Source organism: Muscardinus avellanarius (assembly GCF_963383645.1).
Source record: "Muscardinus avellanarius genome assembly, chromosome: 11".
NCBI classification, from domain to species: domain Eukaryota; kingdom Metazoa; phylum Chordata; class Mammalia; order Rodentia; family Gliridae; genus Muscardinus; species Muscardinus avellanarius.
In genome coordinates this window covers 66,214,371-66,233,768 of record NC_137797.1, presented here as the reverse complement: position 1 = coordinate 66,233,768, position 19,398 = coordinate 66,214,371, and positions in this window count along the sequence as shown.

Below are 19,398 nucleotides of genomic sequence, written 5' to 3'. Positions count from 1 at the left end.
TTAAGCCGGCATTTTGTGTGTGTGTGAGGGTGGAACGAAGTGTGGGAATGCAGATTCTATTTTGACATCTGTAGTCCCGCGATCTCAAGTAAGTTTCGTGAAGTTTGGAGTCTTGAAGTACTTGGACGCTTGCGATATCTCCGCCTCCAGGGTTCCACCTCCTGTCCCCACCATGGTCACTTCCAGAGGACCCGACCAATCAATTGTGTTTAAAACTATTAAGTAAAAGGAAAGAATTGAGAAACCAAATAGTAGGCGAGGGAGTGTCTCTTTTGAGGGTAATTACTGGGAATTGAACCCAGGAACATTCTACCTCTGAGCTATACCCCCAGCCCTATTTTTTATTCTTTATTTTATTTTATTTTATTTTATTTTATTTTTTGTGGTACTGGGGATGGAACCCAGGGGCCTTCTACCTCTGGGCTATACTCGCAGACCTATTTTATATTTTTTTATTTGGAAAAGGGTCTCTTAAGCCAGCTGAGGCTGGCTTCGAAAATGCGCGATCCTCCTGTCTCAGCCTCCCAAGTGTGGGGATTACAAGCGTGCACCACCATGCCCGGCTAGTCTTTATTTTTGAAACAGGGTCTCACTAAGTTGTAGAGGGCCTCACTAAGTACCTGAGGCTGGCTGAGAATCTGTGACAGTGATCCTTCTGTCTCAGCCTCCCAAGTACTGGGATTACAAGCATGCACCACCATGCCCAGCTGAGAAGTGTCTTTTAATGAATATATCCCAACTAATAAAAAAAAAAAGTTAGAATATCACCATTTTGCAACCACAATTAATTAAAATTTAGAATTAGACATTGACAACCACTAATGTCACATGCAAAAAAGATAATCAGGCAGATATAATCTGCTTCTTGGTGAAAGGACATGATATTTCCCACATAGTCTTATCAAAAGGTTGAGCATTAGTTTGACCCAGGTTCTGAATCTAGTTGTTGGTTTGTTGCAAATACAGAGAAGAGAGAAACACGTTGCACTGAATCATAAATATTGAATCGGCTAAGACTAGACCATCAGGAAAGGCATAGGTCAAATGTCTATCCACAAACACCTACCCTCAACAGATACATTAAAAGTTAAAGAACTATACTGGAGAGAAATCTTTAGATTAAAAAAGATTTGGGGCCGGGTGTGGTGGTGCACACTTGTAATCCCAGCATCCGGGAGGTGGAGACTGGAGGATCGTGGTTCTCAGACAGCCTCAGCTACTTAGCTTTGCAACTCAGTGAGACCCTGTTTCAAAAAATGAAAAAGACTTAAAATAGGACCGGGGGTGTAGCTTGGAGGTAGAATGTCCCTGGGTTACATCCTCAGTACCGCAAAAATATATATATATATTTTGAAAATTACAAATAGTAGAGAGGAATTCTAAGCTATGGTGTCTAGGATGCACCCTAAGTCAGTACAGGAAACGGTGACGCACGTCAGGACAGTGGTCACTTGAGGGCGGGAGCGAGTTATGACTGAGACAGGGCGCTTGGATGGGCTTCGAAAGTGGCCAACAGAGGTCTATGACATTGTTGTGGGATATATGCCTATTTGTCTTAACTTAAGCTCTATTTTTATTTTGTGTGGTTTTCTGTATGTTTTATTTTATCACAAAAAGGTTAAAACAAACCCACTCCCTTTCTATAAAGTTCTTCTCATGTACCCCTTTGATTTTGCCATTCTCAGCACTACTGGCCCTCTGACTGGCCAGAGCGTGTTCCCCACTTCAGGTAGACTGCTCCTTTTGCCTGGAAGCACCTTCCCAAGTGCAAAGCGGGTGCTGCTTTGGCTGGCTGACTCCCGATTCTGGTCCTTCCTGGCACATCACACTCTTCTCCCATAATTCAAATTAATTCAGAGCTCTGCCATCATGTTCTGTCACCAGTTCTTTGGCAATAAATCTGCTGATCTCGCTGATCTCTCTCTCTCTCTCTCTCTCTCTCTCTCTCTCTCTCTCTCTCTCTCTCTCTCTCTGCAATACTGGGGATGGATGGAACCCAGGGGCATTCTACCTCTGAGTTATACCCCTAGCCCTATTTTTTATTCTTTATTTTGAAACAGGGTCTCACTGGGTTGCAAAGGGCACTAAGTAGCTGAGATTGGCTGCAAATCACGATCTTCCTGTCTCAGCCTCCTAAGGCTGGGATTATAAGCATGAGCCACCATGCCTGGCTCTCTCTCTTTCTCTCTCTCTATCTCTATCTCTATCTCAACCCGCTTTAATTCCTGGAGACCCCATCTGTTTTTTGGGCCTGTGGCTCTGAAACTTAAGACTCTGTTCCTTGTATTCATTTCCCTGTGAGTTTATGATCTTTGGCACTGCTCATTTTCCTCTTGGCAACCTGAGACACCTTAATCTTCTTGATCTTTGCTTCAGGCAGGGACACACTGTATGTGTTTTGCCTCCCCTTTAGTCCCCAGGCCGCTGACTTAGCATCTGGGAAGGCTGATGAAGCTGAAGGAAAGCGAGTTCCTAGCCTTAAGTTCTTGCATCAGCGAGGTGGCCGGGGCAGGGGATGTCTAAGAGCCAGCAACCACAGGAGAGCCAAGGCTCAAGGTCATGCTTCTTGGATTCTTCCATTTCTAAAATCGACAGAGTAAATTGTATATATTTGTTTTATACAATATGGTGTTTTGATATTTATGTACATGGTGGAATGACTAACTCTAGGTAATTAAAGTGCATGACCTCGCATGGTTATCATTTTTGTGGCAAGAATACTTTATTTCTACTCCCTTAGCATTTTTTCTGAGCCTGGCCTTGAACCTGTGATCCTCCTGCTTCAGCTTGCCAAGAACTGGGATTACATGTATGCACCACTGCACCCAGCATTTTTCAAGGATATGAACATGATTCTTTTCACTGATGTCATGCCTTGCTCTTGTTTCCAAAACCCACCATCAGGCTAGAGTTTCTGAGTTAGGGGACTTTTGATCAGAGCTACATGTTGGGCTAGAACCAGCTCCCCGTATATCTCACCTGGAGCCTTTTATAGTAAATTCCCTTTTGGAGGCTCCTGGAATTCTTTACTCTTAGCAGACCCAGTTGGGATAAGCTCAGCCAATGAGAGGATGTACACTATTATTTAATCTCAGAAGGGAAGGGGTCGGTTTCTCAGTTCATTTCCTTTTAGAAACCTGGTGAGTATTTACCCACTTCCACTCCAGGGATCTGCTCCAGATACTGAGGATCACAGTAGGAACATGTCAAAATTGTGATGATACTATTTTCCCAAGAGACTGAACATGTACCCACATCACAAATGCATAATCAAAAGAATCATTCAGTGATTTCTACTGTAATGATAACAACAATAAACTGCGCCATGTGACTCTTCTCTGTAGATAATAAAAAAGCCTGGTGAAATCTTAAGTTTTCTATATTACTATTTATTCTACGTAAATAATGTACTAGTATTGGGAAGAGGGTTTAAAATGTATTAATGTGTCAGTATTGGGAAAGATTTCCAATTTTAAAATATATCTTCTTTACTAAGAAAGCCAGGGCTAGCTAGCAAGAAAGGAAGGCTAGAGCCAGGAAAAATGTGTGTCCTTGCATTCCTGAGAACAATTTCACACATTTTGGGGGAGAAGACGAAAGGTAAAAGCCTGTGTCTGGAGACAGAGATGCCTCCCTTTAGGCCATAAATTCGGCTGGAGAGATAACAGAAGCAGAGCCGGGGCTGGCGATAAGGTGTAACATGATCTCCAAAAATCAGAGGGACCTGCTGGACTTAGACAGGATAAAAACTCAGTAAACTGGAGTTCTTTGTCATTTTCATTCGAATTGCCCCCCTGTGCCCCGCTCCCGGCACAGGGCTGTTAACTATCTCTGTATTTCTATCTCTTTAATAAACTTCTTTAAATCTTCAGCAGCTGTCCAAGCGATGAATACTTATTCTTAGCTTAGGACAAGAATCCACGGTTTTTCTGTTTATCTGTGTGGTGGTGGTAGGGGAATTACTTCTCCCCCCCCACCCCAACACCATGCACATTTCCCCCCGCAACATATTCCCGCAACAAATAATAATAAATTTCAATATTTGTATTTACTAAGATACTTATAACTTGCTTGGTAGAACTAATTAGTGCATTCTTGTATTGATTTTGTGTAATTTAAAATAAAAGGAGCTGGGAGTGGTGGTGCATGCTTGTAATCCCAGTATGTGGGAGGCTGAGACAGGAAGATTTCAGGTTTGCAGCCAGCCTCAGCTACTTACTGAGGCCCTCTGCAACTTAGTGAGACCTTGTTTTAGGGCTGGAGGTATATCTCAGAGGTAGAATGCTCCTGGATTCAATCCCCAGTACTTAAAAAAATGTACTGGCATATTGACTTTCTATAATGTAAAATAGAGATATTTTATATTTTGTTTTCTATTCATCTTTATTAGTTCCTCGTGCAATTACCATTAGAGCTATTGAAAGAGGATCGATGCGGGAGGACCTTCATTACCACCTTTATGGACCACTAGTGATGTGTGTAGTCCAGGGAGCAAAATGTTTTATATGACACAGACTAAGGATATATTTTATCTCAGCCCTTTTACAGGACGCGCCTCTGTGTCTGAAAAGACACATGCTGCATTTGGCTTTCTTGTCTATGTCTATCACAGGGCTCTGCTGGGGCTTCCTTTCTGGATACACAAATGTGTGTGTGTGTGTGTGTGTGTGTGCACGCATATACATTCTAGCATGAACATGTATGTTTGTGTTACAGAGTATTCATGGGGAAAATAATAACTAAGATTTCCGAAGTCAGTAAAAGAATTAAAATCAACATGCTTTTACATAATAGATTCACTTCTTGACCTCAAGAGTTATCATCTAGTGGTGAGGATAGACGAAAAAACAGGTGATTATCATCTTGTCTCAGAGAATGGGTAAACTGATAGACTGTCTACCATGGAGATTTGAATCCTGTCTCTTTTTTATAAGTAGCTATTCTAATTTTCTATGTAACCTTTCAAATCTTTTCCTAGTAATTTGCAAACATACGTAGAAATATAAAAATTAAGAATAGGATTATTTCTATCCACAGCTCAGTGTCTTAATGACTTCTCTTCTTGTTTACCTTTCTTATTTTATTAATACCTATAAATATATATCACTGTTTAAAAATTAGTCTACCATTTCAAAGAATGAGTACACTTTTTATTTATCTACTCTTTTTTTTTTTTTGGGTGGTACTGGGGTTCCTGGAAGCCCTTCTACCTTTGGGCTACACTCCCAGACCTATTTTATTTTTGGAAACAGGGTCTCTTAAGCCAGCACAGCCGGCTTGAAACTGCGCGATCCTCCAGTCTCCGCCTCCCAAGCGCGGGGATTACAAGTGTGCGCCACCATGCCCCGAGTATTTAGCTACTTTTTTATTGATACATTTTTAAGGTATTCCAATTTCCTCTTCATTGATAATGCCAAAGTAGAACTCCTTATGCATATGTCTGAATACTTTGAAGGATGGATTCTTAGAAGTTGACTTGCTGGCTCAAAGTACATGCTTATTTATTTATTTATTTATTTTATTATTATTATTTTTTATGGGTCTGGGGATGGAACCCAGCGGCATTCGACCTCTGAGCTATATCCCCTGCCCTATTTTTTATTCTTTATTTTGAAGCAGGGTCTCACTGAGTTGCAGAGGGCCTCACTAAGTAGCTGAGGCTGTCCATGAACCACGATCCTCCGGTCTTAGCCTCCCAAATGCTGGGATTACAGGCGTGCGCCACCACGCCCGGCTAGTATATGCTTATTTAAAGTCTTGGTAGACACCAATACTATTCTAAAAACTGTCCAGTTACGTCTTCACTGATGATAGTGTATAAAAAAGCCAATTTCCCATACCTTGCTTGCCACTAGATACTGTTAATTTTTACATTTTGTTTAATTTCTTAGGTAAAAAAGAACAATTTGCAGTTCCTTTGATTTGCATTTCTCTACTTACCAGTGAGTTTGAACATCTGTTGAGAGGGTCATTAGCCTTTCTATTTTCTGTTCTATTCATAGTTTCATATTATTCATATTGTCAGGCTTCTTTGCTATTCTTTTTAAAACTTTATCATCTCCCTGATAGTAGTTCCTTTTATACTTTCCTAACATTTTATTTTTTATATATTGTTAGATGAACGGTCAGTTCTCCATTCTGAATGTTTCTTTCTGCTTTGATAAAACTCCATGCTTATCTTTCTTTGCCTTTAAATAAAAGTGACTTAAAATGAATGGGGAGTTTAGAGAAAGACTCCATGGGTAAGACCAGTGGATGCTCTGTTTTCCTCCTTCCTTGGGGACCCAGCTATCCCAGGGAAGCATGTGTTCTTCTGTGCTCGTGGGTTGGGAGGCTCATGGAGGCACATGATCTGTGAGGAGATGGGTAACTGAAGTGGGAGGTGGAAGGCTTCTCTTCCACGGGCATGAGCCTCATTCTCCATTATCAGCTCTAGCAGTAAGAAAGGTGACATCTTGATCCTCCTTTGCAATATTCTTTAAAAAAGTTAACTTTTAAAATTTGAAATGCTTTAAGACTCTGTTATATAAATAGGGAAAAAAGCCTTTGCTCACATTGCCCCATTGCTAGTAAATTAATATACTTACCTTATTGTTCTCTCCCTTATCGTTATTAATTTTAGTCATCTGAAACATGATGTCAAGATACCCAGCCGGGTATGGTGGCGCACGCTTGTAATCCCAGCATTCGGGAGGCTGAGACCGGAGGATCGCGGTTCGTGGACAGCCTCAGCTACTTAGTGAGGCCCTCTGCAACTCAGTGAGACCCGGTTTCAAAATAAAGAATAAAAATTAGGGGAGGGGGTGTAGCTTGGAGGTCTAAGTCCCCTGGGTTCCATCCCCAGACCCGCAAAAAAAAAAAAAAAAAAAGATACTCTTAAAGATTTCCTAAAAATAAGAACATTCTTCTAAATAACCATAGCATGCCAATCAAAAACATTCCGTGAATGCTGGGTGTGGTGGTACACGCTTGTAATCCCCGCGCTGGCTTCAAAGACCCTGTTTCCAAATAAAAAAATATAAAATAGGTCTGGGAGGGTAGCCCGGAGATAGAAGGGTTTCCAGGAACACCAGTACCACACATACACACACACACACACACACACACAAAATCCCTTGTAACAAAACATACAAACAACAAAGCAACAATAACAGAAAAATTCCCTTTTCTGCCTCGACTTTCTTTCCAAGACTGAATCCAGGATCACACATGACAATTGGTCTTCATATCTCTTTAGGCTTTCCATCTAGAAAAGCTCAGCACTCTGTCTTCAGGACCAAGAAGAAGAACTCAACAAATATTTGTTGAACAAGGGAACACTGAATACTTTTCCATGAAAAAGCTGAAAAAGAAAGAAGGAAAAAAGAAAGAAAGCAAGAAAATAGAAGGCTGCTGGAATCAGATGCTGAGGAAACTCAAGCAGAAATAAAAACAGGAGCAGGCTATTGCAGATGAGATAGATGAGATTCACTCTTTTCTGAACCCTGAGAGTGTGGAAGCCAGAAATCAACAAGCCCAAGGACAAGCTAATCAAGCAGATAATCATAAAGCAAATGACTATTACTGGAACAGCCAGTCCCCTTCCTCTTCTCTTGTTTACCGAGTGACCTGCCAAGGGTGTGTCCTGGAGTGAGCAAACAAAGGGAACTGGGGGGGGACCTGGGTGAGGCTGGGCCTTCAGGTGATCACTGAGGCAAAAAGGTAAAGAAAGGAAGGGATGTCCATTTTGTGTGTGTGTGTGTGTGTGTGTGTGTGTGTGTGTGTGTGTGTGTGTGGTACTGGGATGGAATTCAGGGGCATTTGACCTCTGAGCTACACCCCCAGCCCTATTTTTATTCTTTATTTTGAAACAGGGTCTCACTGAGTTGCAAAGGGCCTCACTGAGTAGCTGAGGCTGTCCACAAACCGCGATCCTCCTGTCTCAGCCTCCTGAATGCTGGGATTACAAGCATGTGCCACCACGCCTGGCTCGGAAGGGATATTTTTTACAAGGGGACACCAGCTGGCTTATTGGCTCCACTTCCTCACAGCCACATAGCCTAACGGGAAACCTTCTCACCAGCATCCTCCTCCTGTGTGTCCCTTAGGCCTTCCAGGAGAGTAGGAGAGCACATGGAAACAGACACAGAGAAGGTTGTAGAAGCCTGCACCACTTTCTATGCTATTGCAAAGTATCCAGAAAGGCAGACCCTGGCACCTCACTTATATAATTACCAATAGAATTACCAAGTATTTTAGAGCTGGGTCTGGTGGTAAATGCTTGGAATCGCAGTACTTGGGAGGCTGAGACAGGAAGATCTCAGGTTCAAGGCTGGCTTCAGCAACTTTGTGAGACCCACCACAATTTAGTGAGACCCTGTTTCAAAATAAAGAATAAAAAGTAGGGCTGGGGGTGTAGCTTGGAGGTAGAATGCCCCTGGGTTCAATTCCTAGTACCACACACAAAAAAAATACCAACCATTTGAAAAAGTTAACAGTTTTAAAAGATAATTGTAGAAAGAAAGCAATTAACAGAAGGGCTGAGAAACAAAGTATGGGACTAAAAAATAAATCTGCTTTGGCATTTAAGGGTTTTTTGTTTTATTATCTGAAAGTAAAAATACAGAAAAATTCTGGCAATAAAGATATCATAAATTTAATAAAGAATAAATGAATAAAGAATAAGTATATAGAGGGGACCAAATGTTCATTTAAGAGGATAAGAAGAGAAGAAAAGAGGGGAGAAAAAAAGTAAAAAAAAATAATATAGTAGCAGAAAGTTTCTCTGAGAGCAACATGTAGTCAGAACTTTGGGTATAATGTCCTACTGGGTGCTGAGTGGAAAACTGAAAGAAGACACCCACACCAAACTTATTTGGGTGGATCTCTGAATGTTAAGGGTAAAAAAAATATGAATAATTTCCAGACAAAAGGCAAGCACCAAGGGAAGCAAATCGGATTACCACCAGGTGTTCTATCCGCTTCACTGAAGACCAATGGACCATGGGTCAGAGTCTGCAAGTGTGAGCTACAATTCTAAAGCCAGTTACATAGGAGGGCAAAATAAAGATCGCTGAGAGTGTATCAGTAACACTCCTAAAAAAACCCCAAAAAACCAAAAAAACAAAAAAACAAAGCCAGGCGTGGTGGCACATGCTTATAATCCCAGTATTTGGGAGGCGGAGACGGGGATCTCAGGTTCATAGCCAGCCTCAATTGCTTAGTGAGGCCCTCTGTGACTTACTGAGACCCTGTTTCAAAATAAATAATAAAAATATAGGGCTGGGGGGTGTAGCTCGGAGGTAGAATGCCCCTAGGTTCAATCACCAGTTCTGCCAAAAAAAATTTAAAAAAATCTACAAATGCATTTTTCTGGTGGTACTGGGGTTCCTGGAAGCCCTTCTACCTCTGGGCTACACTCCCAGACCTATTTTTATATTTTTACAAGTGCGGGGATTACCAGCTTGCGCCACCACACTCGGCTACAAATGCAATTTTAAGAAAGAAGAACATGATGTACAAGAAGTGGTAAGCAGAAACCAACAAAAGTATAGTTCAGTCTAAAAAAATTCTTATCATTGTGCTTAATGCAATTGTTAGAAATGATTTCTAAAATAGAGATATAGTCTCTATTATACTAATGAATATCATATAACCAAATAATATAGTTCTTTTGTAATATTTGTATTATTTTATACGTGTATGTGTTATCTTGTAATGAAATAGAAAATTAAGTAATTACTAAAATTTAGTAAAATTATTTTATTAGTAATTTTTTTTTTGCGGGTCTGGGAATGGAACCCAGGGGCATTCGACCTCCGAGCTACACCCCCTGCCCTATTTTTTTTTTATTATTCTTTATTTTGAAACAGTGTCTCACTGAGTTGTGGACGGCCTCACTAAGTAGCTGAGGCTGTCTGCGAACCATGATCCTCTGGTCTCAGCCTCCCAACTGCTGCGATTACAAGCATGCACCACCATGCCTGGCTTATTAGTAATATTAATATATCAATATAGTACGTAATCATATATGGCTATTTATTATATATAAAATACATATGAATAATACAATTATGTATAATTATATGTTATAGTCACAACATAAATTAATATCAGAAACAAAATTATAGTTTCATTTAAAATCTTAGCAGACTGAATGGGAAAAATGGTATAAATTATAGAAAATACGGATCTTATTTTTTGAGGCAGGAAAAGTCACAATATTAATTATTGATACTAATACAAACAGATTCAAATAGGTTTGTTAGAAATTTTAAAATATAGCTGAATGTGATGGTGCACTCTTGTAATCCTAGTACTTGGGATGCTGAGTCAGGAGGATGATAGGTTCGTGGCCAGGTTTAGCTATTTAGTGAGGACCTTCACAACTTCGTGAGGCCCTGTTTCAAAATAAAGATTAAAAACATCAAGTTGGGGGGTGTAGCTCAGAGGTAGAATGTCCCTGGGTTCAATCCCCAGCAACACACACACACACACACACACACACACACACACACACACACACAGAAATTTTAAAATATTGACTCATAGAATGGGTGTTGTATATAAACTGATGTTACTGGCCTGCTCAGTCTCTATTCTTTCTTAATAATAGGATTCTGATTTTTATTTAGGGAGTAATGTATCTGGTTAAGAGAACATTCCCAGCCACCGTTGGAGTTAAAAGGGTCCACATGACTAAAGGTGAATAGAAGTACTGTGTGAAATGTCAGCAAAGACTCCCTAAAAGGCAGTGACCCGGCCAGTGCATGCCTCTGTGTTTTTCTCTCTTCTTTCTTTCTACTGCTTGGAGATTGGATATGATGGCTGGTGCCCTAGCAGCTGCCTCACGTCCTAGACAACAGAAGTGACATCCTAAGAAGGGTGGAAAGAAAAGTGGCTGGATTCCTGAGGACAGAGGAGCTGCCATAGCAGGAGTCTTGGAACACCTTCTTCTAGACTTCTTTACTTGGTAGAAGGTGTGTGTGTGTTGGTGGGGGACAGGTGGGGAAACTGAAAACTTTTTTTTTTTTTTTTTTTTCTTTTGGCGGTACTGGGGATGGAACCCTTCTGCCTCCGGGCTACACTCCAATACCTATTCTATACTTTTATTTGGAAACAGGGTCTCTTAAGCCAGCGAGGGGCTTCGAACCTGTGCGATCCTCCTGTCTCCTCCTCCCAAGCGTGGGGATTACAAGCGTGCGCCACCACGCCCGGTGAAACTGAACTCTTTAGCTGGTGATTTTGGAGTCTCTATTTCGTGTTGAGGGATGGAGTCCTAACTGATCTACAGATCTTCCACCTGGCAGGATGGAAAAGAGGAACATAGCTAAACACCTGATCAGCCTGACAGAGCTTAGAAAGACAGAGGGCGAGGGAGGGGGACAGGGAGAGAGAGGGGAATGGCAGGGGTAGAAAGCGAGTCATAGGGTGTATTCATTCGAGTCACCCCTCCATGCCAGTCTGGTATGGAGCTGTACCTATCCTTTGTATTTCTATCTTTCTAATAAACTTCTTTAAATCTTCAAAAAAAAAAAAAAAAGAAAGCGAGTCATAGATGTCCTTTACAAGGGCCCTATGAAAAATAAAATTATGCACAAAGGTGGAAAATAAAGGAAGGGCTAGAGAAGTGTTAGGGGTAAATGGAGCGCCAAGCATAATCTCCGGCCTAATGGGCCAAAATAATTAAGTGGACTGTATTTCAAATAGCATGGGTAGAAAAAAGGCAAAATTCGCTGAGAATACGTAATAGTTACAAACTTTTATGCATCACGCTTGTATTGAAATGAAGACTTATAACTGTGAGGAGAATCTGGCGAAACCACGGCTCTGTTGGAGACATCAATCCATACGTCTCAGGAAGGGACAGCTAATGTGGACGAAAATATAATTTTGTGTATGAAGGGTTTGAATAGCACAAGAGACAAACTTGCTTTGAATGTTGCACCCAATGGGAAGAGAATAAACATTTTTCTTTAATACCCGCAGAACTATATAAAATTGATTAAACACCAGATAGCAAAGAAAGCCTCAATTCTCAAAGAAGAAATTATAAAGGCCACATTTTCTTACTACAACGATTCTCACTGCACGTTGGAAATTAAAAATGAAAGGCAAATACTAATAGTTAGAAAACAAACCACTGGGGGAGAAAAGGACATGTTAAGAAGAAAATGGAACCTGAAATGGTGACTGCTTGGGGAAGGAACCTTCTGTGAACAGGACGTGTCATTTCTTGGATTCCAGCCAGAGTCGTTCTTAATACAAGCACCTAGTGTTTAGTACTTTGTGGGAAAAGAACATGTGGCAAAACCAAATTCAAGCTCAGACGGTAGAAAATGGCCAACCCTGCAACCTGACACCTGAGGAGGATTCCAGGAGGGGGCAGAGAGCAAGACACAAGTTTATTTAATCAAGTTTAAAAAGAAGTGATCTCAATAGAAATACGAATGAACCCACCTCCCCCAGACTCCCCTGAACCACGGCTGTCCCCAAGTCCCCTGTGAAGACCAGCTACCCACGTTCCCCCAGCCACAGTCCTTGGGCCGGAGAGCAGAGCCCAAGGGCCGCTGGTCACCTAAGAGCCCACTGCGGGGTCCCCACACCACGTGGTGAGAAGCCCTTCTCCCGGAGCGAGTCTGGGTCCTGCGACTCCTAGCTCACCGCCTCCTCTGCTGGCTCCTACTCACACCGCTGCCTTCATGAGAGACTGCTTCCTGCATGGTGGTCTCCCCCCATGTGTTGGCACATTCATTTATTTTTATTGTATTTTATTTTAATGTTTTGTTGGTGGAGCGTAACTATACATTATAGTGTGATTCAAAATGAAGCGAATATACATGCATTCATCGCTTGGTGTATTCCCTCGGCTGCTCACCCTGCCGTCCTCCTCCTCCATCCCCAGATGTGTTAATAAGATTGGTAGTGAAACCTTGTATGGTGGTAAGTCACCTTGTATGACACATTTATTTTGAACTGATACATAAAAACATGAAATCTATGCTTATTAATAGGGTACTATGTGATGTCTCATTAAGTGTATACCTTGTATAATTGGGGCAGATGGGGCTACAAAGTTATCATTTCTTTATAATAAAGACATTAAAAATCCTTCTAGATTTTGGTAAGTGTACAGTATATTATTGTTATCCAAAGTCAGCTTCCTCTGCAAGCACACCAGAGTCTCTTATTCCCATGTAGGTATTATTAGTTTCCATTGGTGACCCTTTCTTCATCTCTTCCTTCCCCTATTCTTCTCAGCTTCCTCTTCTCAATTTGGATGAGATCATCATTTTAGATTCCACAGGTGAGTGACGTCATGTGGGACTTGTCTTTCTGTGCCGGGCTTATTCCACCTAACACCGTGATCTCCAGTTCTGTCTATCCTGTGGTAAATGACAGATTGTATCCTTTTTTGATGATTGGTATAATATTCCATTTAATATATGTACCACATTCTCTTTATCCATTTATCAGTTGAGTGGATGTTCATTGAAGCTGTCTGCAATTTCTTGTCTATTCTGGATAGTACTGGAGTTGTGAATTTCAAGTTTTCTCGAGCATTTGTTAAAAACAGATTCATAACTGTTAATTTATTGGCTCCTAATAAGAGATCTTTGCAGTTAAGAGATGCTAATATTACATCTATCTTTGGGTATTTCAAGTAGAAAATCAGTTAACTGTAGTAATGGTTTCAGGGTCTCAACCCCCCAAGATAATTCTTGGAATTAAAGGAAAGCTTTTGAAAGTTCATTTGATATTATTTATTTTTATTTTGTGATACTGGGGGTGGAACCCAGAGGCTTTTCTACCTCCGGGCTATACTCCCAGACCTATTTTTATACTTTACTTGGAAACAGGGTCTCACTAAGTTGCTGAGAGCCTCACTAAGTAGCTGAGGCTGGCTTCGAACCTGTGTGATCCTCCTGTCTCAGCTTCCCAAGTGCTGGGATTACAAGCATGCGCCACCACACCCGGCTAATTTAATATTATTGTGAATACTATTATAAGTTTAGCAAAAAGGTTTAAATTGGAAGAGAATGTTTTTGTGGTGATCATATAAATACAATTTTTGATGGATCATAAAATTGTGGTAAAAGCTTTAAACAAATGAACAAACAAATCCACGGAATAGAAGGTATTTGTGTTGTGCATATAATTTATAATTGAGGCCAAATAAGTGACAAATTCTATCAGTTAAAACAGAGCTATAATCCAGGCATGTTGGCACATGCTTGTAATTCCCCATGCTTGGGAGGCTGCGACAGGAGGATCGCGCAGGTTCGAAGCCAGCCTCAGCTGGCTTAAGAGACCCTGTTTCCAAATAAAATATAAAATAGGTATGGGAGTGTAGCCCGGAGATAGAAGGCCCCTGGGTTCCATCCTCAGTACCACAAAACAACAACAACAACAACAACAACAACAAAAGAGCTATAGCAGTCAAAATTTATAATATGTACACATATGTTGTATGTGTGTATACATTTGTGAGAAAGGTGTCACTAGTCTAAGTGTTTTACAGTGGCATTAGAGTTTAAAAATAAGTGGAATAATTATTATATATTCATGGAAATTAAACTGTGAATTGTGAGCATATTTAACAAAATTATTAATCAAAATATTTACCAAATGAAGTGCTGAAACTTTAGCATTGGAAGCTTTTAGTACATTGCAATGATTAAAAAGAAAGTTTGCAACCAGAAAGACATTTGCATATATATATATATGCATTTATATATATATATGCATTTATATATATATGCAAAAAAAGAGAAAACTGAACAAATTAATGATGAGTGCTCAGTTTATAAGGCTTAATTGTGAGATTTTAGACTACTTCAATCTTGTGGGAAGGATCTTTTGTTTACCTTCTATATTTAAATGAATAAATTGACATTCTATTATGGAAATGAATAGAATTGAGAAAGCGTATGCTTTTTCAGCATCTAAATTTGCTGACATACTCAAAGAACCATAAACAAAGTTGACTTATTAATTCATTTTGCCTTCCAAAAATATTTTTAAGTCATGTTATTCTGAATAGAATAGACAGTACCTGTGAAAATATCTAGGCTGAAGTATTTACACATTTTATTTGAGATAAAATTAGAATATTTGTTTTTGGAGAATTTTTTGAGTTTGCTTTCAACAGCTATGTAGAGAACATTTCTCACCTAAAATATGGCTTGCAGAAAGAGTTAATTAGCAGCATCTGCCGGGCGTGGTGGCGCACGCTTGTAATCCCAGCACTTGGGAGGCTGAGACAGGAGGATCGCACGGGTTTGAAGCCAGCCTCAGCTACTTAGTGAGGCTCTCAGCAACTAAGTGAGACCCTGTTTCCAAATAAAGTATAAAATAGGTCTGGGAGTGTAGAGGTAGAAAAGCCCCTGGGTTCCACCCCCAGTAACACACACACACACAAAAGATAATTAGCGGCATCAACAGTTTTATATTTATTAGTCATAAAATCCAACTTTGGCAAAGGTTATAGAATTTCAATAAAAATAGAAGTAATATATTGAAAAAATTATTTAAAATAAAACCAGTGACATGTATTAGAGACAGACATGGCTGAGAAAGAGATCAGCGTCTATGCTAACAATTATTCCATTGATGTTATTTTCTAATGTATGGTTTTGAAGCAGGATATGTCTATGACATCCTAGAAATATCAACACATACTTGAAATATACCTATCTAAAAATATTATGTGATTACTATTCTGCAATTTTCTGTGTTACTCTCTCTCTCTAGAACTGTTGGAAATTAATGGTCTTCCAGAAATAGTTCACCTTGAACACTGTAGGTGGGAGGTGTTTAATTATATTGCCTGCCAATTTATGGGGACTGGAGGAAATTGTCAGGCCATCAGAATAATATATCAGAATATTCAATGTCTTGTAATGGCTTCTTTGTCAGGGATAGCCCATCTAGTTCTCATTTGGAATTCAGCATTTGGAGTTGGCCTTGTTGCCCCAGGCCTTCTGGTTTGAGTCTTATCAATCAAAAAACATCAATGAAACTTCCAGGGACAAAGACAGTCCTTGGTGGTCAGATCTGACCTCTGCGGAGAGGGAACTGTCAAGGCAGGATTTGGGGAACTTCTGCCACTGGAACCCCTGCTGTACAGAAATCAAAAGGGATGGAGAACTCAGGAACACAGCCCCATGGCTATGTTTTACAAAACGTCATGCAAAACTCTCAGCCTTTCCTGAACTTTTGGTGTTTTGGCTCATGATTTGAGTTACCTGCACATGTGATTCTGTTAGTGGTGTGTGTGTGTGTGTGTGTGTGTGTGTGTGTGTGTGTGTGTGTGTTACTCAGATTGGACCCAGGGGCATTATACTTCTGAGCTACATCCCCAGCCATATTTTTTTCTTTATTTCGAGGCAGGGTCTCACTAAGTTGCAGAGGACCTCATTAAGTAGCTGAGGCTGGCTGTGAACCCACCATCCTCCTGTCTAAACCCCCCAAGTACTGGGATTAAAAGTGTGTGCCACCACATCCAGCTTCTATTAGTTTTTTTTTTTTAAGAACATGTATTGATCTTCTTTCAGGAAATTTGTGTGTTTAAAAGATTTATTTTTTAAGCATGATGAGACTTTCACATAAATTGTGAAAGTGCCATGTGAAGATGCCCAGCAGGTCTGAAAGCCCTAAAGCTGGGTCTGCAGTAATCTGGGAAGATACAAGAATTTGTTCATGGATACTCATGATATGGAAAATGACCCAGTGTTGTTTATCCTGGAAATGATAATGTAGTTTAAATAAAATTAATAAAAGTTTAAATGAAAAGAAGGTATAGAGTCCCTAAGCATGTATGTGACAATTATCTGAGAATTCCAACCCTGGCTACTTGTTGTCTGTACTTCGACAGCTGAACAACCACTGATGAAAAAAATTATATGTTGGGTGGTTTTAGTGATTACTACACACCTACACTGGGCATTTATCATTGCCCATCAGCCCTACCACATTTCTTTAGTAAATGTGCTTCACTACTCAAAGGACTTAAAGACATCATACAAAAAATAACTGTTATAACTTGTCTTAGTCAATTTCATCTGGCTATAACAAAATACCTGAGGTTGGGGTTTTTATAAAAAAAAAGAGGTTTATTTAGTTCACAGTTTTGGAGGCTGAAACCTAAGGGCAGCCTTACTTACTGGATTTCTGGCAATAATCCTTTTGGCTGTGTCACAACATGGTGGAGAAGTAGAAAGGGAAATGGCCGTGTGCAGGAGGGGCTGGGTATGTGGGGTAGTTTCACTTTGTCACAACTTGTTCTCAAAAGAACTAGTCTGGTCACCAAGACGTAGCCCCTCCCTTGACGTGAGCACTAATCCATTCCTTACCACCCGTCACTAGGTGTAGCCTAATAAAAATAAAAATTCCACTACATCAACCCTGCCACACTAGGAACCGACCTTCCAGCATATGAACCTTGGGGACAAACCATATCTAAACCATAGCAGAACAAATGCATTTGGTAAGGTCGCAGATACAAAGTCCATATGCCTAAAACAGTTGCCTTCTATATGCTAATAATGAACTATCCAGAAAGGAAGTTAAAAAAAATCAAATCCCATTCATAATAACACAGAAAAAAAATACTTTAAAAGGTAGTTGCTTTAGCCGGGTGTGGTGGCGCATGCTTGCAATTTCAGCATTCGGGAGGCTGAGACAGGAGGATAACGGTTCGCAGACAGCCTCGGCTACTTAGTGAGGCCCTTTGCAACTTAGTGAGGCCCTGTTTCAAAATAAAGAATAAAAAATAGGGCTGGGGGTGTTGCTTAGAGGTTGAATGCCCCTGGGTTCTCAACACCACACACACACACACACACACACACACACACACACACACACACACACTGGTTTCTTTAACAAGTGGTTTTGAAAGAACTGGATAAACACATGTCAAAAATGAAATTGGACTCTTACCTTACTTCATGCTGAAAAAAATCAACTAAATGGTTAAAGATTTAAATCTAAGACTGGAAATTGCTGAACTCCTACCAGGGAACAGGGGAGGAAATCTCCTTGACATTGGCTTTGGCAACAATTTTTTGAATATGACACCCAGAGTATAGGTAACAAAAGTAAAAACAGACAAATAGAGTATACCGAATGAAGAATTTCGGCACCACAAACAATCAACGGAGTAAAAAACAACCGATAAGAATGAGAGGAAATATTTGCAAACCATATATTGGATGAGAGGCCAATCTCCAAAATACATAAGGAACTCCTATAACTCAATTGCAAGAAAACAAATGAACTTATTGAAAATGGGCCAAGGACTTGAATAGACATCTTACTAGACTCTGAAGACATACAGATGGCCAAGAGGTATATGAACAAGTGCTTAGGAGCCGGAAGTGGTGGCGTGCTTGTAATTCCAGTACTTGGGAGGCTGAGATAGGATCTCAGGTTCAAAGCCACCCCTGGCAACTTAGCGAGGCTCTCAGCAACGTAGTGAGAACCTGTTTCTAAATAAGAAATAAAGTCGGGCATGGTGGTGCATGGTTGTAATCCCAGCATTGGGGAGGCTGAGACAGGAGGATTGCGGTTTGCAGACAGCCTCAGCTACTTAGTGAGGCCCTTTGCAACTCAGTGAGACCCTGTGTTAAAATTAAGAATAAGCTGGGCGTGGTGGCACATACTTGTAATCCCCGTGCTTGGGAGGTGGAGACAGGAGGATCATGCAGGTTCAAAACCAACCTCGCTGGCTTAAGAGACCCTGTTTCCAAATAAAAAAAGTATAAAAATAGGTCTGGGAGTGTTGCCTGGAGGTAGAAGGGTTTCCAGGAACCACAGTACCACCAAGAAAAAAAAATTAAGAATAAAAAATAGGGTGGGAGGTGTAGCTAGGAGGTAGATGCTCCTGGGTTCCATCTCCAGTACTGAAAAAAAAAAAAAAAGAAATAAAATTGGGCTGAGGGTATAGAATGGAGGTAGAATGCATATGGGTTCAATCTTCAGTGTCACAAAAAGAAAAAATATGGAAAAGGTGTGTTATGAGCATACAAAATATATGTCAAAAATGTTGTGAGTATATGAAATATATGTCAGGATATAGGTATAGCATAGGGATAGGTGGACTGGCCAGACATGCAAAGAAGATGAGGCAGAAGAAGGATGCAACTGACATGCCCAAGACAAATTTATGGACACACTCCCCGGCACACATCTGTAGGATGAGACAACTGGAAGACAAGATAAGGATGAAGTAACAGACACATCCCGGACATACGTCCATAAGATGAAACAGCTGAGAAAACAAGATGATGGTTGAAGTAATGAGCCAACACAATTAATGACATCAATTTAAGGTATATAAGACCTAGCAAATGGCTAGATCAGCGGCTCTGACCCAACGGTCTAAGAGGCTGAAAGTTAGCCCGGCCAGAAGGAAACATT